We start from the raw sequence: 16,802 nt of genomic DNA on the forward strand, positions 1-16,802 counted from the left end.
AAGTCGTGTGCATATCATCCGCTGGAATTTAAAAACTCAGCGTGAGTAAAGACGGCAGCAGCGTTTGGTGAACAAAAAAAGGCAAAACCAACTCAGTTGTCTGGGAACAGCTAACGTTAGCTAACCCTGCGGTCCCTCTGCCTTTGCCCCCCCGCTGTAGTATACTGTCTGTAGTCGTTGTATTCCCCCAACACGCTGTATTCACTTAATGTTTAAAACTTTTTCCAGCTTAGTGGGGGTGCATAGGCATACTGCTCAAAACCAACATGAAAAAACATAGTAATGTTCCCTCAGCATTTAGTTTAGTTGTTAAACTGTATGTAAATGAGCAGGGAGGTTAAATCACCTGTTTCACGTAACGTTACTCCAAGGTACCGTCTATGTGCTGGATTTTTCCTAAGGTTAGCTAGCAAATAAGCCCACTGACGGTGACATTATTGTTGATGTTTTGGCACAATGTTTAGTAATGCCAGTAGTAGTGGTCATAGTGAGTGAACATGTGATGTGAGATGCACATTGTGTTATGTCTGTGGAACTGTTCATTAGCTGTGTAACGTTATGTGTGATCTCTCTAACAGTAGCAAAACAGATAACAGATGTTATTCTGATCCAAAGACTCTTTCTGTGAGATAAAGGACACTAACAGATTATACCCTGGACACTATCCATTATATCCAAATGTTAATGAGTAATCGGGTTAAATAATCGTGATTTCAATATTGACCAAAATAATCGTGATTATTATTTTTTCCATAATCGAGCAGCCCTATCTTCTGATTGGTCAGTTGTTCCTCCATCCGGAAGAAATGTAAACAACACCAGACCTACAGTACTTGAATTGCTGAAACTCAGATATGGGCAGCAACAACGTTATCATGAAGTCGACTAGAGTTGGTAGACAAAACCAGGGCTTAAAAAATTTCATTCCTCAACTAACTGTGGCTCTGTTGCTGCGTTTGTGGCCAAAAATCCCTTAATGTAGCTTTAAGTAGTGAGTAAAGTATGTAAGCTCATCTTTCTTATCATTCAGAAATGTGTTCAGGGCCAATAAACACAGCCTTTAGTCAAGTTATATTCTTATTCACAACATAGATTGTCCTTGTTCATCTACAATCTTTTATGTTGACTGGACTAAAGGCAATTTTTATAACAAAATGTACTGCTTGCAAACGCTGATATGGTGAAATGCTGTCGTGCACTAAAGATTACTCATTCTGGGGCCAACAACACAATACCTTTGGAGCACCCATTATTTCTATTGTCAATAATGATTGGCAAGTCTCTCCATAACAGGGAACACAATTTTCCCCATTCAGATGTCAGAGTGAACTGTAAATATCTGGCACCATTTTCTACCTTTTGTCCATAAATTGCGCTGGCTAAATCTCCAACTTGCTTTGCAAATAAACATCTCTTTATCAAGCCTTGCAATGTCAGAGAAGAAAAGCAGAGCTTTTCTTTTTGTAGCTCTGTATACTATCAAGGACAAGCACATTTCAGACATGCTTGGAATCCAAAATGCTTGGAATCTAAATAGTACCTGAAGTGTCGAACCAAAAAAATGCAATGTATTTTGTAGACAACTTATCAGGCAATCAGGAATAGGGCAGTAGCTATTTAAACGTATTTACCAATCCAAAGCCATTAAACCCCAATAAAAAACATTGGTTTTTACTTTTCTTTAAGGGTAATATGTGACAACACACAATCTTGTGCCTTCTAAATAATAATAATAAAAAAAAGCAAAGACCGGGGACAGTAATAGTCCTGTATTGGTGAGAACAATCCCTTCCGTCCAGGGAAAAAAAGCCTTTGGCTCATCACTGGATTAATTTGTTACGAAGTGAAGAAGCATGTAAAAACAGAGGACGTCAAGTGAACAAGTCTCAGCATGAACACCAAGAAAAGACAAGTTAATCAGACTATTTATTACACGTCTTGAAAAAAAAAATCATTAAATAAGAATTGTCTGAGTTTGAGGCCTGCAGTACAATAGAGGACTCATAGTTCTTCCAATGGGGAAGACGAAAAGAATGGGAGAGAAATACAATGTGCTTCACTGACCAGACAGTTTAATGCTGTCTGCCATGCGATAAGCAAGTGAATAGCTCTGACTGCTGCCAACGACTATTACTCTGTTGTTACAATAAAATCAAGCAAAGCTGCGCAGTCTAGTATAAGCATTACTCACATGGCATTTCAGACACGGATCCAAGCACAGGACACAATACTACCACTGTCTAGGGATCAAAAAGTTGCAAACTCAGAGGTATTGCAAGTGAACGTAATTCAATGTATCTTGGTTAGCAAGCGTTTTCATGGTAATTAAAAGAGAAAAAAAGAGGCTATGTGCCTTGACAGAGGGACACTGAGGCCACATCCATACGTACCAAAACGATCTTTTTTTTACCCGTCTTCCCTGGATTCGTTTCAAGAATAGTTGCGTCCAAACAAATCCATTTGTAAATGACTCAACACGCTATTTCATATTCCAGGCCTATAGGCGGTGCAGTTTCTGCTACAGAAATTCACCAAAAAACAGAGAAGAGCAGCACTGTCACTTCCAGTTCCCATCATAACATGACCAGATTATAACGTTCTCTTAATACATCCGTGGACTATAATAACTTTCACCACTGCTCATTTTATAAAGGCCGCCGCAAGAAAACACGTCTTTGTTTACATTGTATAATGTGCTGTTGGATTGCTTTTTATTTTGCAATTCTGTCTGCCATCGGACATGACTGCAGCGCGCTATCTAGCAGAGCTAACGTTAGCTCACTAACGTTAGCTCTGCTAGCTAACATTGGCAGTCAAACAAACATCAGTGATCCATGAATGATGTCTTTTTGATAATCTACGGTTTTCTGGCGGTAGCCTTTCTACAATAAGCCGTGGTAAAAGTTACTATAATCCGTTCAAGGAGTTGATAAGCAGACAGATTAGCTAACTAGCTAGTTGCTAAATTGTCTACTTCCACTTTATAAACAACCATAGCAGCTAACGTTAGCTGTAGCAGTCAGCTACTTTAGCGATGTTTAACGTAATATATCTTGTGTAGAATCCAGGACCAGCAGTGCAGAGGGAAGTGTCAGGGAGCAGAGACAAAGTATTTAGATGAAGTGAGCTGGTTTGACCATGGAGATGGGATATGCTCGCTTAGCTTCATCGCAGTCGTGTGTGACCGGCGTGCATTAGCACTAGTGCGGTAAGAGGTCGAGGGGTGTGGCGATGACACCATCGATACGGGGTCGTATTCGCCGTCCAAACGAAGCCAAAAGAGAGCAGTTTTAGAATTTTTTCACCCTGAGACCAGGTTTTAAAAAATTGTGTTTTCAGGCAGTGCGTTTACAGGATTCGTTTGGATGGTCGGCCCAAACGATGCAAAACCTGTGCGTTTGCACAAAAAAGTGTTTCCGTGTGGATGGCCCCTGAAGGTAATAGTATGTTTTACAGGAATTTGGTGGAACAAAAGGCCACACTCGAAGGCCTGCCATCATCTAGAGGGGCGAGACACAAAGAATAGGATAACCTACATTGGAAAGTGTCTTCTTAAAATGTATTCACTGTGTAACACTCCGTTATACACAGGGAAGTGATTGTTTTTAAAGAGAGTTAGAGAGACGTTGAGACCGTGCCTAGTTTCACGCTGCCGTCCACCTGGCCAATTGCTGCCTAAAGAGGGTGCGGTTCGCCGATTGTCTGTTTCAGGAAATAACAGACAGCTCAGAGCCAGACTTGTTTGAACTGCTAGCTTAGTGAGGCTTCAGCAGATGCAGCAGCACATGCAACAGGCCCTTTTCACAGAAACCACTAGGAAGACAAATCTAATGCAAAATATAGATCAGCTGCTTTAGTTTCATGGTCCTGGTATTGTGCAGGCTGGCTCAGTGTGGCACTCAGGCTGTTTTCACATCGTTTTAAAATCCGATAGGAGTGGACAGCTCTAAGTACATTTTTTCATAAGCCCAACCTAATTTCCATTTGCCTATAGGCTGGTTGTGTGTGTGTGTGTGTGCGTACATTTCAGTTGTTACTCTCACATAAATCATATAAGAAACCGATGACTAATGAAAAAGCGCTGCCTGCAGTCTTTGTCTCTGTGCTGAAGGACGTAGCTTTTCTGTGTGGAACATCCATGAAGACTCGTCATTTCCCAATTTTGCTGCTTCACAATGATAGCTTTTAAATAACACGGGAACTTTATTGTCAACAATTCATAGGAAACGAAAAGGGTTGTCCACCGTTTTTTCTGCTGCTCCTTTGACCACTCACTCAGGCCCACCGCCTTCTAACTAGCAACAGCAGACATTGCGACGTAAAAAACTGAACTTCTGTAGGAATGTCCTACATATTCCTAAATTTGTCAGTCTTTAACTAAAAATAAGGTTATTGTATACCGGTGGTCCCCGGGCACCTCCGTGCCGCTGACAGCGGGCACACAGCTCCACACAGCCAGGGATATAAGCAGGGTTGACAATTAGCACGCACGCAAACTAGACTAAGAACAGGATCATTTAATAGTGTAGTAAAGTGACATATCACTTACAAACTCCAAAAAGTGGATTTTGTGTTAAGTTACTATTTAAACATAATGTTTTTATACAGCTAAAGGCTGCTGTAATATTAAATGACTAATTCTTTCAAATAAAATGTGTGTAATGCTGTGATGTAATTGGAGACAAATTTAAGTCATTTGTCAATGACTGCTACTGTTATGACCTGAGAATCGCTGGAGTTTTCATCTCATCTCTCCTCAGTAATTATTATTATTAATTATTAATATTATTATTATTATTATTATTATTATTATTATTATTAGAAAAAAGATGTAAACTAGACGTTTCATTATGGGAAGCTAACCAATAGGGTGATACATGAAGATCACTTGCTTGTACAAAGAAGGTATTGACAGACATCCTGTTGTGACACAATAAGTGAGTTTGACCTTAATGCACCCAGACAACGGGACACCCGTCAACCTAATTAGCGAAATGGGGAAGGGGAAATTGGGGGGGGGTGCTGGGAAGCGGGTGTCCAATGAACGGTCTCAGTGAACGCAGAAGAGTGACCCACTAGACAACTCTGCTTTAGGGGAGGTTTTGCATCGCTGGGCCTTTGGTGTCTGGAGCCTTCATTCAGTTTGATTTAGATGACGGGTGGCGCTGGGTAGAGAATGTAGCAGACAGGACATGGCGCAAATTACACCGAATAGGAATATACTCACTTAAAATGTTGAACGAAGCTCTTACATATAAATGCATTCTGTAAGAAAAACCATAAAAACAAAGACCAATGTGATGGTAAAAGTTGTGCAAGATTCGTCCAGCAGAACAAAATATAGACAACTAAATTAAGGGAGTGCATTTATTAAAAAAGGTGTGGAGCAGATGGCCGGACATACTTTTTCAAACAACATACAGACCAGTGTTGGGGAGTAACGGAATACATGTAACGGCGTTACGTATTCAGAATACAAATTATGAGTAACTGTATTCCGTTACAGTTACAATTTAAATAGTTGGTATTTAGAATACAGTTACATTGTTGAAATCAATGGATTACATGACGATACTTCTGTTTCACGAGTTTATTCACTCTGACTAAATTAAGGCAACTCTATGCATTTTCCAGAAGCCCCGATATGAAATCGAAAAAAAATAGTTATTTGCGTGATCAGTCACAATGGAGTCGAAACCGGCACGACAGAGCCAGGACAGGAATAAGTTTCTATCTTGGAAATTCAAACAGCATTTCACATTAAAGAACGAACAGGGAGAATGAAATATAACTGTGCATTGCAGCCTCTGCAACCAGCAACCAACCTCCTTCAGCGTCCAAATTACTCCACCTCCAACCTGAAGAAGCATCTTAAAGTAAGCTATTTTTTTAATTAGCCAAGGGTAGTCGTCTGCTGTAGTTTTACTGGTCACCTTGCTATTTTAACATTGACGTGCGACTTTACATTCTCCTAGGTGCTGATTTACTAGCTCCAGAGCCGTTTAAAGACTGACTAGCCCCGTTTGACATGCTAGCTAACGTATGCTAACATTAGCTGTGGTAGCAAGACTGCGGTTAGATTTTTGTAGTATGCAGTTCGGGACTACCAATACAATAATCTATCTGCTTGTTCAGGTACACATTCAGCTAGTTGGAATAAAAAGAACACACCATTATAGGCCTGTTTAGTAAGCTGGATGTGATAGCTGCATTCCTATACTTATAAAACGCAATTCAATGTGGAAGTAATCCTGAAGTAATCCAAGTATTCAGAATACGTTACTCAGATTGAGTAACGTAACACGTTACAAATTACATTTGTGGGCATGTATTCTGTATTCTGTAACGAAATACGTTTTGAAAGTATCCTTCCCAACACTGATACAGACCGACACTGAGAACCACCACTGTCCAGAATGTGTTTGCTGCAGCTGAATGTCAGCTCTTCATTGAGCTTCTAGTAGCTTGGCAGAGATTTATGGATTAGACTGCTGGCATCATTTATTGGAAACAATGCATCTAGTACTGTAGCAGTGGGCGCGACACAGATACAGGGATCATGTTATGTCATGATTTAAATCTTGGCATGGCTTTAAAAATACATTTTAGACTACAATTTGTTTTAGCCTTTCTGCCATCACCAGACAGCTCAGGGTGGAGAGAGGGGGAGGTGTGACATGATGAGATACAGGTCACTGGCTAGACCCGACCCCTGGATGCCCCCGGATCCCCCCCCCCGGAAGTGCAATAAGAGTTGACAGCATTGATGACATCCCAACATGAACTCTGAAGCCAAAACTGAAACACTGAACACAATCCAATAACTGAGGCAGATTTACCATCAAAACTCCACCAGGAGTAAGCAAAAGAAGGCTTCTATCAGCTATAGCTAGCTAGCTAACTAGCTAACTAACTAACTAACTAACTAACTAACTAACTTTACCTTAAAACTCTCAGCTACATTACATTACATGTCATTTAGCTGACGCTTTTATCCATAGCGATTTACAATTGCTATATATGTCAGAGGTAACACACCTCTGGAGCAACTAGGGGTTGATTGTCTTGCTCAGGGACATATTGGTTGATGTATCGCAGTGGGAATTGAACCCAGATCTCCCACACAAACGGCATGTGTCATATCCACTGCACCATCACCACCTCAGCTGTTTCCATTTGACTTTTTTTTAAACAAAAACCATGTACCGTAATGAGGTCTTAAATATGCAATAGCTGCAGGCTAAAGCTACATATACAGCATTATAAATGACTGTGTATTAAAATGTTACTTGTTCCAACATCACTTTGTATGGATGCTTGCTATTAGATAAATATACTTGAACAAGCAGCCCAGAGGATAGATTAGAGAGGAGGAGGAGAAACGGTTGCCTCAAATCCAACGGAGAGCAGGACAGCATTACTAACTTTACCCCCTGAAATATTATCTATCTAGGACTGACTCCCACACAGTGGCTGTTCCAATCATAAATGGGGCTTCTTGAAAATTAACTAACCACAAAATATAATGTAGTTAGCAATGTAGGCTCCTTGGCCTTGGCAGCAACGCCGAGCTAGTCTACTGCTGCGACCATCAGAGGAGATAAACACACCGTTTATTCCATTCCTGATATTTTTGCTTTTACATTTTGGGGTTTTGGAAAAGCTATTTAAAAAAAAAAAAAAAAAAAAAAGATTGTAACTCTTCCCATACACAATATCTCTCTTACCAGAGCCACATGTGCACCGACTCAACATGAGGAGAAATCCAATGCTTGACAGACCTGCTGTGCCTGGTTGCGCAGTTGCTAAGCTGCGATTGGACAATGGCTGTTTGGGGGAGAGGGTTTAGCAAACAGTCACTTAGAAACATTTACAATGTGTACTCCAAGAAAATGGCGTAATTCTAAGTCTTTGTTTGACTACAAAGAGTGGCCACTTTAAAGTTAAGGTAAACTTTATTATCCCGGGAAACTCATGGTGGTGGTTACACATCTCCTCAAAAGAAGAAGAAACACAACACTTTAAGACATGGTCAGTACGCACAAAGCAGTATACAACACAACGCATAAGACACTAAAGCAATAAGCAATTCATAACCTGAAGAAACCAACAAGTATCCTCAGCTTCCTCTTCTCGGGTCATTGCCAAGTGCAATTTTCTTTTAAGAAAACTCTTAATATAACGTAGGGCTATATCTTAAAGTTTTCACTTTATATTTTATTGATGTCCTTTACTGCCTTTTTGCTTTTGCTTTTTAGTCATATGCTTTAAAACTCCACCCCCCCCCCGGCTCTGTTCTTTGCTGCAATGACCCAATTTTCCCCTCGAGGATCAATAAAATGAATGTTGTTACCGGTTCATCCACACACAAAAAATGTGGGTAAGACTGGAAGCGGAGGCCAGACTTACTTTTGCTGCACCACAGCTTTTGACATCACCTTACTCCTGCGACTCCAGGAAGAAGGGAGTTAAAATGCCGACAGACAGCATAACACACAAAACTCTGAACTAAGGTAGCAGCCGCTCCGACAGCTTGCGCTGCTTCCTGGATGCTTTTAGCACCTTGTCAGAACAATCTGTTGAACGTCAACACTTTTGGTTATACAGCAAGCTAAACTTTCAGCTGCACAGCTTCCCAGAATACTTCCAAGCAGCCATTTCGCAGAACCTGTTGCCAACAAAGCCCTGAATGAGAACCCATTTTGTCGATCCAATCTCATTATCCTCTGCTGAGCCATTGTGGGAATACCCTGGCAACTCACTAATCAGTGCCGATGTCAATGCCAGGATTGTTTACGGGGGAATGGAATCTCCTTTGGGAATGTCACGGCATCCTCAGAGGCCTGTGACTGTGCACAGAGCTCGGAGCGAGATGCCTTTTCACACTAAGAATGAGCATGTGCATGTGTGGGACACGGCTCGAGGATGGCAGCGTATGTGCATTATGCATAATTGATGAACAAGGAATCACAATGGCCGCTCAGCCACGCACAATGCGTCAGTATCTCATGCTGGGGTCAGAGGTCGTGTCTGGATTTGTGCGTGGCCGCCAAGGATGAAGACAAACAAGGAGAGCTTTGAGAGGGCAGGAGGTTTCATGTACATAGCAAGACAACAATGGAGAGCCACTGGTTGCGTAACAGGAGAAAGGATGATAGTCAGCCTGCTCAAAGTTTACATTTTGTTTGATCTAAAAAGGCATTATGCTGAATTAATGATTGTGTATTTGAATAAAAATGTTATCTTTAAGATAGTCAAGTTATTTAACTACCTGGATGTTAGTACTGATCCTTAAATGATGCACAGGCAGCATCCTGTTGCAGAGGAAAGATGACGCCAGACTATTTACTGACTAGAACTCGTGACGCAGCTGACGCAACGGCTGAAAAATAGCAAGTCAACACAGAAAACTGGCACCCTTCTTCAGTTTTTTCTCACAAAAACTGTAACAAAACATCATTAACAGCTCAGTTTTTGCAAGCAAAGCCACCAGCTTCACCCAGGAGAGACAACGGTTTGGCTAAAAAATTTAATAAAAAATAAGATCGTTGGTGTGAAGTCTAAAAGCAGAACACATTTAAAAATGATCGCTAAGAGAGTCGGCATTGCTTCTTATTGAACTTGGAACAAGACTAACAGTCTACAGCCACGCTAGCATGCTAAGATTTGCCATTAGTACTGAGGCTAGAACTGAGGCTGATGTGAAATGTCATTAGCTTTGGTTATTATAATTCATCATGAGGGGAGCATGAGTGTACTAAATGTTATCGCAATCCGTCCAATAGTGAAAGGCAAGCTCAGACCAGTTAATGTGGTTACTTAAGCACCAACTTACACCGTCTGCTTCTCTTAGTAGGTCCTCTTCACTTCTGGGACCTGGATTGCTGCATTTTCTCGGCCTCTTCCTCTCTCACGATTTACTTGTCTGCTGATCCAACCCCTCGGCCCGGACTCCAATGCGACAGCTTAACTCGAGAGACAAATGTGCTGCAGCCTCCAAGATTTGCATCAGCCGTAAGCAGAGACAACTACTTGTACCGTCTGTCCGTTAAGATACGGCTAATCCTGAGGTCGCCAGCGCAGTGAATCTGAAATCGTTTTGAGTCTTATCTACTGCCCCACAGAGCGTGTTGTTTCAGCTGGGGCTGGCTGTCCAAACTTGTAACAGTAATGTTAGTTTGGCTCATATGCTCACATGTAGTCCTTACCTTGGCAACAACGGTCTTGTTGGGAACACTGGTTTCATTTAACAGAATTACAGTGGCCCCAGATTAAACAATTTTGGTATTCTGGCATTTTCCCATTTTACAAAGAACTAATCTGCCCCGCATCAACCTATACAGACCTGATTTAAAGCAAAGGAATACTGAACTCCACAATAAAGACTGATCAACAAACAACTGCCTGTCATGTATTATGCAAAGAGACAGAGTATCTTAGCTTCAAATAAATCAGCATTCATACTCAGGCCTGCGTTCACTAAACAAACTGTTCCATTAAGAGACTGTAGGTAAATGAGCTGCTGAGAAGAGGCCCAAACAGCTCCTTCCCGTCACTTCTATTAGGCCTGTAACAATTATTACATAATTGTCTATTTATAATTAAAAAAAACTTAAATAATCACAATTTATTTGTTTATTATTGTTTAATGAATTGCTAACATTAGCTAAAAGGTCTTAAGACTCGTAATTGTTGATTTTGTTTAGATATGCCAACTTGTAATTATTGGTGGGACTTTATATTTGTATTATTGTTTAAATTGTTAGTTGTTGGCACTTGATCCTATACACGTTCAGAGCAACAAAAATCAAAAGGGGGGTGGGGGGGGGATACAGTTAGAAAATATGGTTTATGATAATAAAAAGGCGTGGTTTACTTCATAGGCTGTGTGTTTGTGTTATTACATTATCTGGGTCACATGACAGTAGAGCTGGGCAATATATCGATATTATATCGATATCGTGATATGAGACTAGATATCGTCTTAGATGTTGGATATCATAATATTGTAATATGACCCAAGTGTTGTCTTTTCCTGGTTTTAAAGGCTGCATTACAGTAAAGTGATGTCACTTTCTGAACTTACCAGACTGTTGTAACTGTTCTATTATTTCCCTTTACCCACTTAGTCATTATTTCCACATTACTGATGATAATTTATCAAAGATGTCATTGTGTAAATATTTTATGAAAGCACCAATAGTCAACACTACAATATCGTTGCGGTATCGATATCGAGGAATTTGGTCAAAAATATCGTGATATTTGATTTCCTCCATATCGCCCAGCCCTACATGAAAGTGATATATAACCAAAAGATGGTTCCTGGAAGTAATGAATACTTGGTTTTTAAAATTGGACTGAAAGAGACAGTTATATTGTTAATCGCAATTATTTCACAGACAATTAATAGTACGGCAACATTTGGAATTGTTCGAGCTCTAACTTCTATGTTCAGTTCTCAGCTGTAAAACGGGTCACACTCATCTGCTGCCCCGGCCGAGTCCAAAACAGACAGAAGAGGAGCTGGGTTGCTGGCAGTAATCACCTGGCCCAACGGCCTTTAAGAGTTGGACGAAGTGGCAGCTTCAAAGTAACTTCATATACTTTTTCACGCGGTTGGAAAAGAAATGTTAGTGAGGGATATATCAGATGAGAAAAGAAAAAAAAGACGATGTTTAGTCAGTCAAAATTATTCACAATGATCTATCTGATGAGATATGGATGCCTAACAGCGTGTCGGTTATATTCATTTAGCTGTAACATTTCTCCTCGGCTAGAAAATAAGAAATTAATCATCTGGCTTTAATGCCCTGTCAGCTAAGGACAGAATCCTCATCACAATAGCAATTAAAACATCATTGTATGTGAATCATGGTCTAAATATCCAAATAAAAACTACTATTCTAAAACTGCAACAAAAGAAGAACTGATTGAATGGTGCAAGCCTCCGGCCCAAAATGACATCTATTGTTGATGTTTATAAAACTCAGCGTGCAGGAAATGAAGTTGTGATTGACAGGGAAAGGGATGGTTATGATAATTGCAATAGTGTGATAAGCAACCTAGTGACACATTGCCTGAACGTAAAATCAACACAGGCTGGTATGAGATGTATATTGATCATATCTGATACTTGATTGAAGTTGATCTCACCCGTGTAAAGTCAGACTTTTTTACCATTAGAAAATACCTGGAGGTAACCGGCTCCATCTGGCCTACTGCTCCCAGTAAGTGACAAAATAGCGCCAACATGTTCCTATTTACATGATCACAGGGGGTACAAATAACAAGGTCACATTAGACACAGCCGTCTTCTAACCGTATACATACTGGGAACTATATTCTCAGAAGGAGAAGTAGCAGAAGTAGCAGTGCTTCGCCTTTCTGAGAATATAGTCCCCAGTATGTATACGGTTAGAAGATGGCTGTGTGTCATGTGACCTTGTTATTTCTACACTCTGTGACTATACAAATCACAACATGTAAATAGGAACATGTTGGCGTTATTTTGTCACTTATTGGGAGCAGTAGGCTAGTTGGAGCTGGTTAGCTCCAGGATCTGTGCTAAGCTAGGCTAGCGGTGGGTGCGTCAGACAGAGTTACAGCACGCACAGAGATGAGAAGGGTATGTATGGACTTATCTAACTCTGGGGGACACGGTGAATAAGACTAAGTCCCAATAAGTCGGCATTTTCCTTCAAAGACTCCTTCAGAGAGGAAAAAAAAAAGAAAATTCACAGCACTACTTTAGACTGCGGCTGTACATTTTTAACAGAAAAGACAGATGTTTTTGTAACCAGGTGCATATCAGAGTAAATCAAAGAGAGTAAGGGTTGGGAAAATTAAAATCAGTACAGTAGAATATTACAAACAGGGTTATTTCATCATATGGAAATGATAAACTAGAGCTTAGGGCTGGATCAAGATAACATCAAGCACCAACATGCTAGGTATACTAGTACAGTTGTACAAATGCAGATAAGAGGTTAGTGTTTGTTTACACACACACACAAAATTGGGTATATTTGGAAAACATTGAACCGTGACCCTCCATGGCAAAATACATAACGAACCTTGGCTTGTAAACTGTTCCACCCTAATCCTGCTGGAGGCAGAAATGTAATGGGTTTTAGAGGCGTGTTGCTATAGACCCACTTAGTCATGCTGACCGGGAAATGTTGCACAAGGGAGATGACTGGAAAACATCCGTTGAAAACTATGCTCAAAGTGCCCTTGAGCAAGGCATTCACTACCCAAACATTCCCCTCGAGATGACATACGATGACACAAGATGGTATAACAGTGCTATGTGCTGAGCACATAGACCGTTATGGCTGAGCACCAGGGATATGAATGATGTGTATATGTGCCAAGACCTCCCTGTTTGTAGTTGATTTGCCTAGTTAAATAGGGATTAAAGGCCCCCATGCATATCTGATTAAACAGCGATCTAATACAGGGAGTGAAGCGTCAGAAAACCACTGGAACTGTGGATCAAATAACATGAGAGGGAGTTGGTAGCTTTTAAGACAGTCCCTCGTGGATCATAGGATTCAACATTGATGAAATCATTTTAAAAGAGAAGGCCAAATAGAAAAACTAGACCAACTACTTGGCAGTGGAGCCCTTATTTTACTTTACTGAAACGGGGGCTTTCCAACCAGACTGATACACAACTAGGTAGACCTTATCACAGACTCTCACACATGCACTTCTCGTATGTGGAGAACACCGTAAGCCAGACTACGTTAAATATATAACGGTTTAACGTTTCTCTTTGTTTGATTACTGTGGCATCGTCTGATCCACCCAGCAGCATGTGAACAGAATAAAGTTATAACGTTAGCCTATAATGCAACTTCCAATATTAGTTCACGGTAAAAGTTATCAAGCCTGGCTGGTAGTAACTTTACAGTCGAAAAAGAACAAAAGGATTAAAACATAACGGATGTGCTGTTGCTATGTGTGTACCGTATGTTGTACGACGAGCGCTGAATTCAATGCAGCGTTAAATTGCCCTATTTTTGAACGGCTTTTGTATGCAATTGACTCACTAGTGGAGGATTAGCCAACTGCAAGCCATGACTAGCTGGGCAGACGTAACGTTACTCTCGCTGTGGCCAATAGCCCTTTACACACACACCTCCTCCACTCTCACACACACTCACAATACACACATGCGCGCCGTTAACGGTAGCCGATTTCACTGTCTGGCCACTAAACACCAACTACAACACTAACGTTATATAGCTAGCAAAGTAATGCGAAAGAAGGCAAGGCTTTACACCACGAGTATGTAGCATTAGTGTGCTAAGTAAAAGTACCTGTATTTTGTGGTCGAGGCTGTGGTCGTTGACCACCGTTGGTTGGTGAGATGAGCTTTTAGCTTTCGCTGTCTCCGTCTGGCGCTTCACCGCTGTTCAATGCTCTCCTCATTACAGCTTAACGTTAACAAAGCAGCAGCCTCAAATACGTCAGGCACAAAGAATTGGAAATATTTTTCCAATTTCTCTCCAAGCAGAACCCGCAGAAACCGCGCCAGCGGTTGTATTCACAGTCTGACCCAAACAAAAAATGCTCCCCGACGGGAACCCGTTCAGTCAGTTGCTGTTCTGTTGTGGGAACAAATAAAGACTACTATCGCCCTGAAAAACAACTCTTCCCTTTCGAAACAAAAGTCCGACTCAGTTCGCCGTTCCCTGGAGCCACAGGACGTTATTTCCAGGTTCCAACTTGCCAAGAGGCTTTCCCTCCGTGTGCGACTCAATGGAGAGCACACCTCGGAGTGGATACTGACTGACTGACTGACTGGAGCAGAGGAGCAGCGCTGTCTCTGTGCTGCCTTCACGTGCTGTCGGAAAAGATGAGCATGAGCAGATGATTAAAAAAAAAAAGACAATTTTGCTATCATATTCCAGTTGCCAAAACGGCTGTGAATTAAAATGGTTGAAACAATGAAAGTCGCATAAGGAGTTGATTTAACAGTGATGAGATAGCCCAGCTGAAGAGCATTTTCTCCAAATCATGCTGCTGTAACGTTAACATAAAATATCTTACAATAATTGAAACCGACAATCACATATATATATATATATATATATATATATATATATATATATATATATATATATATTAAACCAGGGTTAAGTCAACTAGTCTAGCTTTGCTTTTTTTTATAAAGAGCTGTACAATAGGCTGCCATCACAACAACCAAAAATAAACATATATATATAATATATAATACACCAATTATAAAAATTTTAAATTTTGTTAAATGTGCAAATCGAGCTAGTAAAGTGCGTCTAGTAGTGCATACATAGAGGGCTGTAGTTCACAGGGTCAAAATGTTCCAAGGAAGGAGCTGTTTTTTTTTTTTTTAAAGATGATTTGTTTGGGCTTTTTTGGCCTTTAATTATGACAGGACAGCTAGGTGAGAGAGAGAGAGAAGAGAGGGGGGGAAGATATGCAGGAAATTGTCACAGGTCAGATTCCAACCCTTGATCTCTGCGCATAAACCTTGAAGTATAGTCTATGTGCGCCTGCTCTACCACTGAGGCAACCCTGCCACAAAGAAGCTGTTCTTTGTTCTTCTTCTCCTTAGCTCAGTGAGCACCTGTTTGCACACGACATCACTGCTTATAACAGTCTGTTGCATAACCATACAGCAGCTTGTCTTCCATAATTTGAAGGATACAATACATATATGATTATTTGTATCAGTTCCTTGTGTTTCTCTGGTAGAATATCATCTATAATGCAGTACATGACAGATTTATATGAAAGATCAACATTTACACCATACACTTTCAACTTGTCTCAGTCCCAGACTTCTTTTGCTCTGTAACAGTCCATTAAGAGGTGCTGTTGTGTCTCATCTTCGTCGCAGTAAATCATTGGACATTTTTGTTGTTGTTACATAGCAACTCCTAGACACGACAGCTCTGACAGCAAGTCGGTTTACGGACATCAGCCATCTCACATCACACATGCTCTCAGAAAGGTTCTTATTTTTTTTAAATGTCAGGAACTGGGTTCCTTCATGTCGGTTAGGTTTTTATAATTTATACACCCACCATATTTATAATCATACTTTTTTTTTTTTACATCATTTTACTCGAGATGCCATTCCAGTCTATTTGAAGTTTTTCATATTTGAGGTTATATTGTGGACCTTGTCTGGCTCTCCCTCTCCTTTTCCTCCACTTGGACAGGTCACCGACCCAGAGAGCATTCCTGGAGATGGCTGCTGACACATTTTTAACAAAGGCAATATACAATCTTATACCCATTTCTACTGCCCCTGACCCCCCATATTCTTTTTCTCTTTTTGTTACTTCTCTAGTTGTACCCCAAACCAAGTTTGCACTGTTTATTTTATTTTATTATCATTCTGTGAGATGGAGGAAGGGTGTCTGCTAAAAACAGGAGTTTGGATAAGACGAAAGTTTTGACAATGTTGACTCTTGATTTATAATTAGTGTTTTTATTTTCCCATTTATTTACTTCTTCTTTAACTTCACATAGTTTAGTCTCCCAGATTAAGATAATTTAAACCGACAATCACACACACATATACCAGGGTTAAGTTAAGGTTCAACTAGTCTAGCTTTGCCAGACCCTCCTCCAAAGTGCCCTGAAGGATGGTCTGGTTTCTCCACCTAGCATTCGGGGATGGGAGGAAAACGTGCTCTGGTTTAATGGCATTTCTTTAAACCAATCAGAATCGTCATGGGCGGGGCTAAGCTCCACACAGAGCCGCTGCAAAATAGTCATGTGAGAGAAAACTCAGATTGGACAGA

General features: G+C 40.6%; 1 protein-coding gene across 2 annotated transcripts in view; it reads right to left on the reverse strand.

Annotated features, from left to right (window-relative positions):
* Positions 1-14,802, reverse strand: part of LOC120543954 (rho GTPase-activating protein 32-like) — a 93,831-nt gene extending 79,029 nt beyond the window's left edge. The window contains exon 1 of one of the 2 annotated variants that reach the window (XM_039777389.1): positions 14,328-14,802. The gene's annotated coding sequence lies outside the window, so the exon portion shown is untranslated. Of the gene's footprint in view, positions 1-9,835; positions 10,070-14,327 lie in introns of those variants that run through there. The other variant, XM_039777390.1, reaches the window with a different exon arrangement.
* Between the last annotated feature and the right edge of the window lie 2,000 nt (positions 14,803-16,802).

This window comes from Perca fluviatilis, chromosome 16 (genome assembly GCF_010015445.1).
Source record: "Perca fluviatilis chromosome 16, GENO_Pfluv_1.0, whole genome shotgun sequence".
Taxonomy (NCBI): Eukaryota; Metazoa; Chordata; class Actinopteri; order Perciformes; family Percidae; genus Perca; species Perca fluviatilis.